The following is a 12,965-nucleotide window of genomic DNA, read 5'->3' as shown; positions in this document are numbered from 1 at the left end:
ACAGGGCTGACAGATTACATAGGTCCATACGGTCGATTGCTGAGGACTCAAAATCAGCAAATCATGACCTGGAATCTAGACTCCAATACCTAGAAGGCAGTTTCCATGCCATCCAGATGCTGTCTAAGGATGATCGTATGAAAGACCTAGAAAAACGTGTAGATGAGCAGTTAGAGCAATTTACAGATTCACTAACGTGCTTAGAATCTTTTATGATTAAGGAGATTGAAACTTTTCAAAAGGATATCATTGCTAGGCTTAAAGATCAGTGGGATGCCTCAGAAGCAGAATCACTCCAATCCCAGGCACCTACTCCACCCAGGTATCGTGACTATTCTTCTAAGGTTGTTACTCGTACACCATTAGTGTACCCAGCTACCATGGTAGAAAAGCCAGCTTCTAAGAAACACCCTCATGGACGAATGGTTTATGAATGGCAACCTATACAGCCGAAGGATCTTAAGAATATTAAAGAATCAGTTGTCTCATATGGTCTCCATAGCCCATACGTAAAACAGCTATTACATTCATGGGCAACCTTTAACAGGGTGACACCCACAGATTGGGAACGATTGGTAGCAGCTGTACTTGAGAATTCATGCCAAATCCAGTGGAAGGCATTGGTAAGGGAAGAGGCAAAGCTCCTTGAACGTCAGGGCATAAAGGAAGGTTTTGAAGCGCCTCTAGATAAGCTTCTTGGTCAGGGTATTTATGCTGACCCACAGGTTCAGGCTGAATATGATGACGATATACTGTCTCTTTGCAGGAAAGCAGCATTAAATGCCTGGGATAAGGTTCGTGAGCCAGGAGAACGTCTAGAAGCTTATACCAGAATAGAACAGGGACCTACAGAACAGTTCCAGGACTTCTTACAAAGGTTAACTAGGGCAGTAGAATTACAGGTAACAGATCCAGAAACAAGACAATCAATTATATATACAATAGCTTATGAAAATACAAACCCTATATACAAAAGAATACTTTTGCCTTTAAAGATCAGATCAGCTCCATTAGAAGAATGGGTTTTGTATGCAGCCAACCTTGACTATAATGTGCAAGATACTGGAGCTTGGGTAGGAGAAGCCATCTCCAAAGGTTTAAAGCGGCAACAGGAAATTAAAAGGTCTAGAGGTGAGGATGTAAGGGCTTGGCAAGGAGAAGCACCTTACAGAGGTCAACATAGATACCAAGAGGCTAGAGGTTACTACTACTATGAACCAGAACCTTGGGTAGGAAGAGCCTTCCCCTGGAGACCATGAAGGCTCCAGGAACCTAGATGTTTCAACTGTGGTAAAATAGGACATACTAAGAGAAATTGTAGACAAATGAATTCTAACAATGCCTCATATGGAAGGCCACTGCCTTCTAGATTATGTAGAAGATGTGGTAAGGGCAAACACTGGACCAATGAATGTAGATCGACCAGGGACATACAAGAAAACCCCTTAAGGTCGGGAAACCCCGAGGGGGGCCTCAAGAAGGCCCCCACATCGAGAAAGGTCAGGTCATTTCCAATAGCAGTGGAAGACAATCTCTCACAGGAACAATAGACAGTTCTTTGCATATTGTGAAAAAAGATATTGCTCTAGATGGTAGTTTGAATAGTGATGAAGAATCAAGTGTGTCCTACTTGTTCCTTTTATAATCAAACTCCATTGCCAGCAGGTTGTAATCCTAAGGGCATTCGGAGAAATGAGGTTTGGCAGATGGATGTCTTTCACTTTGCAGAGTTTGGAAATTTGAAATATGTGCATCATACCATAGACACATTCTCAGGGTTCCAATGGGCTACTGCTCTTAACTCTGAAAAAGCTGATTCTGTTATTATACACCTGCTAGAGGTGATGGCAGTTATGGGTATACCTGCACAAATAAAAACTGACAATGCTCCAGCATATGTCTCTACGAAATTGGAACAATTTTTCAAATATTATAACATAAAGCATGTTACTGGTATACCACACAATCCTACAGGACAAGCAGTGGTTGAGCGATCTAATAGAACACTTAAGGAGATGCTCAACAAACAAGCTTGGAAGACTAAACCCCCCAAACATAGGTTGCATAATGCTTTATCAACACTAAACTTTCTTAATGCCAATGAAAAAGGACAAACAGCTGCAGAAAGACACTAGACTACGAAAAAAACTGCTAAACTCAATCAGCCAGTATACTTCAAAGATGTACTAACCTCTGCATGGAAACCAGGACATGTATTACGTTGGGGTAGGGGTTTTGCATTGGTTTCCACAGGAGAAGAAAAACTTTGGATACCATCAAAGTTGATCAAGATTCGACTGGAAAAGGAAAAACCTCTCGACAAGGACAAATGACAGGTATTCTACTAAGGTATATCTTATAAACTAAATAGAAACCTCCCAAAGGAAAGGGAAGTGTTTTGCTTTTATCTTCACAGGAAAACTCATCTTCAGAAGGCAAAAGTCACTGCATGGGTAGATACTTAAGAAGAAAAGGTAGCTATAACCATCAAATAGAAGGAATGTGCCATACGGCAAACTTTACAGCTGTCTCTCAAAAAACTCTCTATATCCTAGTCGCTATTCAATTAAACCAATGCTGGATTTAGAGGTGGATTTGGCTTTCCTCCTCTAAAATCCAAGCACATTATTTAACTAAGCTTTAATGTTTCTGTGTTGTATCAAGAAGCCAATTGATGTAATACAGAATAAATGAAGAATTTGGGGACTGTCTTTGTCTTTTCTTGGATCTTTCTCTCAAGGTGTACACCCTTTCATAATTGTTATGCTCTCATGGTTGCATTCCCTAGCATGTGTACATACACAAGCAAACATTTCTCTGCTAACTGTTCATGTTTGAGTCCCACACAGCCAATGAAGACCTGCCTGACAGCAATCCCTGGACACCCTGGAAAGAAAATGGGCCACAGCTCCTCGACTGCACTGGATCCAACTTGCTCCATTTCAGCTGACACTCCGGCCAGAGGTTTGGGTACTGACTTCAATCAAGTTGAGGATTTCAAGCGAGATCTTCAATCAAATGAATCCCATCTAACATGGACTGGATACTAACATTTTCTTTCTACAGGACCCCACATGACTATCATCGTCCCATTTCAGCAGGAAGTAACTTGGAAAATGCTACGCCCCCTTTCCCCATTGTTGTCACTTAGGATAGTGTATATACCTAGTTAGGAATAGCTTCCTATTGTTTATGACTTTAGGGTTTAGTTAAAATAGATAGTTATCTTCTTATATTTTACCTTTATACTGTTAAGTTTTAATCCTCTTTTAGACTAAAAGGGGAATTGTAGGGGAAGCTGTAGCCACGCCTTCTTAGGGGCTGGCTACAAGAGTACCTGAGGGCTTGTGAGGGCGTGGTCAGAGTGAGTAGGGGGACTGCGTTTTCGGTTTCGGTTTCTCTTTGCTTCTTGCTGTACAGACTACCACCGGCTGGCTGGTTTGCTCTGTAAGTAAGGCTTTTCCCTATTAAATACCCTTATATTTCTACCTGATTCCGTATTGGTAATTTCTTACTATAGGCTTGTCCCACAAGTCAGCTGTAGAAGACTGTGCATATTTTCTTATTGTGGTTATAGACTCTCCCCATGATGTTTGGGTAAATTCTCTTTAATGTGCAGATTTCAACTCTGCCATGGAATCCAACTGTTTCTGATAGTTTACAGTCAATACCTATCTCCTGGCTTCAACCCCAGCTCAGTACCCAAGGGTGATCATTAATAATTCCTCAGCACAAACTGCATCTACTTATGTGGAAATGTGGTCATGACTCCCAGAATTGTGAAGAAACAAAGATCACTCCTCCCTCCCTTGCACACCCAAGTAGCACCACTCCATCCCAGGGCCACATAGATATTTCATAATAGGGTGTTTCATACCACCACTTGCTGTGAATTTCAAGACTTGTTACTGCTGATGGTAGGAATACAGGTGTTCCATGTGAGGGTGTATTTTATTTACTGATGGCAGATGTCACATTCATGTACAGACTCTGTTCCAGATGACCAGAACATAGATTACAGCATGAAGGCCCTGTATGTCCATTTGCTTGCCATGTTTATACTGTCAACAGCAGGAAGCCCACAGCATTATCAGATCCCAATGAACCTGGTTGGAAAAACTGGAGTTGATGTAGATTTCTCCCAAGAACACAGAACTGCCACTGTACAAACTATATCATGTTAAATGCCACAGACATACAACACCCCTGGACAAATAAAACAGTGTGAGTTTCTTAAAATTCTTTTTACTATGGAATCTTCTCTGCTGCTTTCCCTGGGAGCCCTGAACTCTGTTGATCTTCCTCCATGCTTCTTCTGACTTGATGCTAAAGTAAACATCAGCTCTATATCCTATTGCAAAAAATTTGCATTGTCTTTCAGATGCATGGGGGAATCCTAAACTCATTGAATATAAATGGATCAAATATATATATATATTTCTTGTTAAAAGGTTTAAGCCAAAGTAGAACAATCATGCGAAGTTAAATAAAAACCTAATTGGATGGCTTTAGGCCTTATGCACACTCACCCTGCTTTATTTCTTTTTTCTTTTTTGTTTTTTTAAGACAGGGTTTCTCTGGCTAGCTTTGGAGCCTGTCCTGGCACTCACTTTGGAGAACAGGCTGGCCTCATACTCACAGAGATCCACCTGCCTCTGCCTTTCGAGTGCTGGGATTAAAGGTGTGTCATCAACGCCTGGCCTCAGCCTATTTTCTTATGGAACCCAGGACCACAAGTTCAGGTTTGGCCTTACCTACAATAAGCTGAACTCTACTGCATCAATTAGAAGGAAATCCTTTTCCCTATGGAATCTGTTCTGCTGCAGCCACAGGGAGCCCTGAATTCTGTGGATCTTCCTCTATGCATCTTCTGACATGATGCTAAAGTAACCAGGGTCTCAACATCATGCTGCAGAAATTTTGCAGTGTCCTGCTGATGCATGGGCGAATCCTAAACCCATTGATTATTAATGTACCAAAACCCCATTAAGTAAAAAAAAAATTCTTGTTAAAAAGATTTAAGACAATGTAGCAAAACTATGAGAAGTTAAATAAAAAGATAAGTGGATAGATAAATTCTTATTGATAAAAGATAGGAAAAGTTAATTATATTACATCATGGTGACACACCAGAGCTCATTGTTAGGTAGCACAAGAAAATTAAATTTCCAAACAAAAAAAAATTCCTCTCAGGATGTATCTTAGTTAGAGTTATTATTAATGAGATGACAGAGGATGGCCAAAACCATGTTGGGAAGGAAAAGGTATAATTAGCATATGCTTCCACATTACTGTACATCATCACAGGAAGACAGGACAGCAATCTAAGAGGGCAAAATTTTGAAGGTGGAGCTAATACAGAAAACATCTAAAGACTTTACTCTTTATGTATTACTCAGCCTGCTTTCTTATAGAACCCAGGACTACAAGTCCAGGTGTGGCCTTACCAACAATAAGCTGAACCTTTCTGGGTCAATTAGTAAGAAAATTTTCTATACAATTGTACACAGCATTATCTTATGGAGAATTATTTCAAATTGAAGTTTCCTCCTCTCAGAGTGAAGATGATATAAAACTAACTCCCTGGTGTGAACCTAGAAGCAGTGTGTGTGTGTGTGTGTGTGTGTGTGTGTGTGTGTGTGTGTGTGTGTGTATAGCCTATTCTGGCACTCACTTTGTAGACCAGGTTGAACTCAAACTCAAAGAGATCGGCCTGCCTCTGCATGCCTAGTTCTGTGATTAAAGGGGTGTGCCACCAATATCTGGCCATAAAAGTGATATTAGATGTGGTGTTTGCAGGTTGTGGATGAGAGCAATTTCAAGGATTGACTCAGTCTGCAGAAATACTGTTTTGACAGGGGAGAACTTGAGTAAGAAAGATCATGAATGATCATTTCTGAGTGTAGGAGAAATTGCTCTGGGAATTATTTAGTGTTCTTAGAGAAAGACTCATGCCAGAGACTCAAAAGGCAGAGAACAAGTAAGTACCTTAAATTGGCTGACTGAAAAGTGCTTTGAAAAATAAAGGACATCCCTCACCTGAGGATAAAAATTTAGTTATGACACTCAGTATCTATTCCTTTCCCTATAGGACATTAAACTATATTATCAATGTGTATTTTTATATTTCCTTACTTTAAAATGCAGGTTAAAGTGTATATATATTGTTTGACTTCCCTTTGTTCTCTTCTATGCATCTACCATTCAGTCAAATTCATATTTCAGTCCGTTATTCGGCCTGATGATCTGTCACAGAATATTCCCAAGAAGAAAAAAGAAAGCCCTTTGGCCTCAACTTATTTTTCTTGCAATTTCCAAAGAATTAAATCTCTCTTTGTTCATCTTACTTTAGAATGGAATGTATGATTTTTATCCATTGATTAAGAAAAGAAAACTAAACTAAACCAGATAAAGCCACTCCACTCTATTTAAAGGACACTAGACTAAATGTATCCTGCAGTCCCTGGGGGGAATGCTTTCTCAGCAGGAAGTATGTGTCTCTCAGGACTGGTAGAGGTTCTTGTAGACTGAGACTTCCTGTGCTAATGTGCTGAGCGCACCCTGCAGTTGTCCTTTGGCCTGACAGACTTTGCTGATTTGCATGAGACCAAACAAATCCCCCTGAACTGACAGATTCATAGATGAATGCTCACAGTCTCTGTAGGATTCAGTCATAGTCAGGACCCAGCATGGCCATGAAGATTACTGCTCAAGCCCTGGTAATTTTGCCTCTATGACTGTCAGGTAAATTGTACAGGACAGAAAATTTATTCATCAGAGTGTATCTTATGCTTCTTCAATAATCAGGAAATTCCTACTAAACATGGTTAATTGTGTAATTTTTTGTTTGTTTGTTTTTCTACTGTCAGGTGCCAGATGTGACATTCAAGTAACACAATCTCCATCCCTACTGTCAGCATCTCTAGGAGACAAAGTGATTATCAATTGCGTGGCCACTCAGGACATTAGCTATTACCTATTTTGGTCCCAGCAGAAATCAGAACAACCTCCTACACTGTTGATCTATTATGGAAATAGTTTACATTCTGGTGTCCCATCAAGGTTCAGTGGTGTGGCCAATAATCTGGGAGATGTTTCACTCTAAGCCTCAGCAGCTTGGAACCTGAAGATGCTGGAACTTATTATTGTCCACAGCATTACAGTGCTCCTCCAACAGTGATACAAGCCATGACATAAACTACCGAGGGAAGCAGAAATTGGAGTCTATGCTATCCCAGCTGCTTCTCCTTTTGTATTTATGTGCTCAGACTGCTTCTATATAAAGAAATAGTTTTGCTTGAAAGTACCCAGGTATCTGCTTATTAATCCTTCTCTCTGTGGTCCTCTGCCAGCATTCAGTATACGTCTATCACAACAGAGAGAATAAATTGCCTAACCATGTTCTCTGAGAAGTTCAAGGACACACTGTTGATGCTTCAATCTTCATGTGACATACAGGAGATGCTCAGTTCTCGTTGCCTATTGTTTACCTCATGGGATGATAAATGGTGAAAATCCTCTTTGACTTCAAATTTTCAGGAAGATCTCTATTGAGCAACTCTACAGATAATAAGAGAAAGATAAATATTAGCAGACAATACATTTACAGAATTACTCTAAGGGCATTTCCGGTGATTATCAGATCATGAGAAATATGACATAACTATTAGAGTAATCCCTTAATTATTTTATTACATGAAGGCCTCATGGAGAGCTGGTGATATGTACAACTGTAGGCTTAGTTGGAGGATCATTTTTCTGCATTGGCTGTTTCTTATTGGAAGATGTATGTCATCTGATTCAGTCCTTTGCTCCCTGCTACTTGTATGACATGTCTTTAATAGCTTCTACTATCTTTTTACAACATCATAATGTTCTACCTCACAGAGTCTAAATTAACAGCACCAGTGTTCATTGAAATATTAAAATTGTGGTTTTGCGTCACATTTTGATGAACCAAAATATGTCTATTAACACATTAAAATAACTGAGAGGGCATCTAAAATGAACTGATGTTACATAAGGAACAAAAACAGAAACTTCATTTTTGGGGTAAGAGCTTATTTGACATATCAGACTAAGGAAAATGTATAATTCTCTGACCTGGAGACAATAAATGTTGACTTTCAAAACAAAAGAATCCAGAAGCCTCTCATCTGACCATTTGGTACATGTGTCAGAGAATTAGACATATTTTAGAATTCAAAATCAATATGCAAAAACATTCAGAGCATTGCCAAGTGCCAACAGTGATAAACTGAAAAGCAAATAAAAATAAAAATTGTATTCAGAAAAAAAGGGGCAAGGGAAAGTTTAGAGGAATGAGACTTAGAAACAAATCTAACCAAGGTTTAAGATGCCTTGTTCTAGATGGTTTCTGTTCATGTAATAAAATGCTGAAACAAACCATTTTGGAGAGGAAAGATTTAGTTGGTTTACCTGTCGTATTTATAGTCCATTATTGATGGAAGTTGGGGTAATAAATCAAGAAGGAAACTGGAGCAAGGCACGTATATAGAGTCTATGGAGGAATGTTGCTTCTTAAAGCTCACTGTTACTAGCTTGCTAAGGTTTATTTCTTTAAGTGTTACAAAACCATCTGCCCAGAGATCACACCACTTCCCCTAGACTGGGCCCTCCCACATCAATCATCACTCAAGAAAACATCCAAAGGACTTGTCCTTAGGCCAATCTAATGGAAGCACATCTTTCGCTTAGGCTATTCTTTCCTGAATGAGCCCAGCTTGTGTTAAGTTGCCTTATCAACCAACATATGCCTATACCTTTAGAAGTATAAATCCCTCATAGAAAAATCCTAAAGCATAAAGATAGAAAAAGACATCTTGTGTTCACAGATTAGAGGAATCAATCTTGGCAAAAATGTATGTACTATTTTTTGGATTTACAAATTCAATGAAATTTTTATCAAAATAACAAAGACGATACTCAAGGGAATTGTTAAGACAATCTAAAATTATATGCAATCACAAAATACTATGCTTGTCCAAAGTAATTTTGGGCATAAATACCTAGCCACGAGACATGGTGTACCTTATCTTTAAATATACTGCAAAGCTCTAGATAGTAAAAGAGTAATATACTGACATAAAAGAAACATATAGACCAATGGAGTAGATTAGGTAGCCTAAAAGTAGACTGCCAATTGATTTTTTAATGAAGAATTTAAGAACATGCAATTGGAGAATGGGCCATTTTTAAAAGTGAATTAGTTTCCAATATATATTATATTTTAATTTATGCACACATATGTATGTGTCTGTTTATGAATACATGTGTGCAACAATCCATAGATGCCAGTAGACATCACTGGATCTCCTGAAGCTGGAGTTGCACATGGTTTTGAGCCACCTGCCATGTGGGATATTCAGTAGAGAAAATTACTGGTATATAGGTTTAAGTTAATAGAATTCTTTATTTGCTTGCAAGTGACTAACCTGTGTTTTTGTGATCCCAGGGTAGTGATGAGTCTTTCTCAGGGTGAGCTTTAAAACACAGCAATTATGTTTTGGGTTGGTATATTTCAGTTAACAAGAACAGTTAGTCAGAAGTCGAACTTCAGATGGTAAAAAGCAAGTTTAGCACATTAAGAGACTTTCAAAAAACTGTATGGGCTTAAAGGTTTACACTTCTGTTTTAGTTTTGGCAGGTCACCAAGAATGTGCTCTCCTCTCCTGACTCTGTGGTGAAAACAGAAAAGCTCATGATCATTTACACTTGTTGAAACTTCATAGAAAGAATTGTAGATAGTAGAATAACCCCACAATGCAAAATATCTCCTCAATTAATAGAAGGCATTTTATGTATACATTATGTGACTAACTTAGACTATTTAATTGTTTCTTCTAGAATAAACTCTCTGTAATATAACACCAATTTATAAAGAGATTAAATAAAATGATAATCCATCAGGAATGAACTTATGGATCCTGTGTCCTAGCTTTGGAAGACTAGGTTTTGTACTGGTGTCTCAACTCATGAACAACTCTTTATTTTTTTAATTTACTTGCTCATTTAATTTAAATAAGAATCTTATTTCATATATCAATCCCAGTTCCCTCTCCCTCCAATCCTCCTATGCCCAGCAGTGACTCCCATCCCATCCCACTTCTGCTTAATATAAAGGGTGAGGCCTTCCATGGGAATCATCAAGGTCTGTCACATCATTTGGGGCAGGGCCTACGTACTCTGCCATGTGTCTAGGCTATTAGAGTATTTCTCTATCGGAAAGGGGCTTCCAATGTCTCTTTGTACACTAGTGATAAATACTGTTCTACTACCATAGGCCCCATAGATACCCAGTCCTCCCAAGCAACACTTTCAAGGGGCCTGGATCAATCATATGCTGGGTAATGTAAGCTCCCCTTGTTCAGATCATCTGTTTCTGTGGGTTTCCCCAACCTGGTCTTGACCCTTTTGTTCTTCACTCCTCCCTATCTACAATTGGATTCTAGTAGTTCTTCCCAGCTGTGGGTCTCTGCTTCTGCTTACATCAGCTACTGGATGAAATCTCTAGAACAGCATATAAGGTAGTCATCAACCTCACTATAGCAGAAGGGTATTTAAGATAGCCTCTCCACTATTGCTCATATTGTTAGTTTGGGTCATCCTTGTAAATGTCTGTACTTTTGCCTATTGCCAGATTTTTCTTTAAACCTATAGTGTCTCCTCTATTAAGGTATCTATTTGCTTACTCTCCTCCTCTATTCTTCCCCCAACTCAGGCTTCTTGCTCCCTCATATCCTCCTCTCCCCTCTTTTCTTCTCCTTATCTTTCTTTTAACTCCCTCTTCTCCTCCCCTGTCTTCCCAATTTGCTCAGGAGATCTTGTCCCTTTCCTCTTCTCCAGGGGACCATGTATGTCTCCATTAAGGTCCTTCTCTTTTCCTAGCTGGTAATCATTTGCTCTATGTCTAATATCCTTATATGTGTTAGTACATACCATATTTGTCTTTTTGTGACTGAGTTACCTCACTCAGGACAGGTTCTTCTAGTTCCATCCATTTGCCTGTGAATTTCAAGATCCCATAATTTTAATTCTGCTGAGTAGTACTCCTTTGTATAAATGTACCACATTATCTTTATCCATTCTTAACCCGAGGGGCACCTATGTTACTTCCTGGTTCTGGCTATTACAAATAATGCTGCTATGAACATGCTTGAACAGATGTCCTGGTTGTATGAATGTGCATCTTTGGGTATATGCCTAAGACTGGAATTGCTGGACTTGAGGTAGGCTTATTACCATTTTCCTTAGGAACCGGCATACCAACTTCCAAAGTTGCCTTACTAGTTTGCACTCCCAATATCAGTGGAGAAGTTTTTCCCTTTCTCCACATCCTGTCTAGCATAAACTGCCATTGGTGTTTTTGATTTTAGCCAACCTAATACATGCATGATGGTATCTCACAGTATTTTGATTTGTATTTCTCTGATGGCTAAAGGATCCTGTGGCTGCTATGTCACTACATGGTCTGCATGCAGGTGCAAATGTCTTTTAAGTGGAAAATTCTACCCACATCTGCTCTCTTTCCTCTTCCTATGAAGGGACAGACAGGAATTTTCCTGCTTTCCTTCCTCCCTCCCTTCCTCCCTAACTCCCTCTTTATCTCTCCCCCTCCTCCTCTTCCCTCCCATTCTCCCTTCCCTTTCCCCAATAAAACTTCACACTTAAGCCCTTTCTGCCTGGGGTGTTTCTTCTTCACCTGCCATGGAATCTGCCATGGTCCCACCACATGCTGCATTATAACACACAGTACCTCAAGATTAACTACTTATTGTTTATGTTTATGATCTTGCTTTCATTCAGTTAATGTTTGTGATTTCTTAAATATTCTTTTAGAAATGAGAAAGTTTACCATTTCCCATTGTCTGTTGAAAGTGGAGAGCTTGCTTTCTGCCTTATTTTCTTTCTTTCCTTTTTGAGAAATGACTTTTACGTGTAACACTGACTAGATTCCCAAAGATCACCACCCTCAATAAGTGACAGCAATTCCATGAATACAATCATTCCCAGATTCTCTTTGCAATTCTTTTATATAACCTTACTTCTGAAATCATGTCTTGAAGTAGCTGATCTACTTCGCATACCCTGTACCACTTTACTCTATGTCATCAGCAGCCCAGAAACAATATACTGGTGTCATGATGTATGGGCACTTGAGATACTGTGAGAAAAAATCAACATGTCCTCCTTTAACCTCATTCTTCAGTTTTTTCTCAGTTATTCACAGCTGAAAAAGAAGACTTTATAGCCAAGGTTAATTCTGGTGAACTCATTTTAAGGTAAAGCCATTCATTATGTGTTTACAGTGTCACCCCCTGATAAAAATTCTAGACATCTTGGATACTTAAGGAAATCCACATATACAGAGAAGACAATGACATTGTTTTCCTTTAGTTTTCAATAGCTATGTGTTAATAGCTTCAGAACATATATTATTAAAGGTGTTGTGGTAAGAATTGAGACCTCAGATATCCTTAGTTTTAATTATTTGCTTGCTTGTTGTTTTAGGTTGAGGAACTGTCATCCTCCTCTTATCATCCAACAAAGTGTCCTGAATGAGACTTCCTCCACATCCTTGGCTATCATGTGAGAAGGCAGAACTGTCTTCCAAGATTAAAGAGAGACAAAGATGCAACTGATAGATATCAGCAGAAAGAGAGTGAAGAGTCATAGAAAATGGCATTCCTATACATCCACCAAAAGCTTCTTGTGCTTGTCCTGATGGTGAGGGTGTCCTGTATCCTGAAGAAGCTGTTTTATCACTAGGTCATTGTTTACACATACCACTCAAGTTGCAACCAGACTCTGGGAAAAGCAGCAGAGTCATGGCTATAACAGTTCCATTCCTTTCACAGATAGTTTTCTTAACTTCTCCCCCCATTTTTAATTTAATTTAGAAACAATCCTGCTTCACATATCAAACCTAAATAGCTCTCCCTCCT

General features: G+C 39.1%; 1 pseudogene; it reads left to right on the top strand.

Moving 5' to 3' along the window:
- Positions 1–6,689: 6,689 nt before the first annotated feature.
- LOC118239307 lies at positions 6,690–7,197 on the top strand (annotated as a pseudogene).
- Positions 7,198–12,965: the final 5,768 nt, after the last annotated feature.

The sequence above is a fragment of the Cricetulus griseus genome, chromosome 8 (assembly GCF_003668045.3).
Source record: "Cricetulus griseus strain 17A/GY chromosome 8, alternate assembly CriGri-PICRH-1.0, whole genome shotgun sequence".
Taxonomy (NCBI): Eukaryota; Metazoa; Chordata; class Mammalia; order Rodentia; family Cricetidae; genus Cricetulus; species Cricetulus griseus.
The sequence above is the reverse complement of the archived record's forward strand: the minus strand, read 5'-3'. Positions and strand labels throughout refer to the sequence as shown.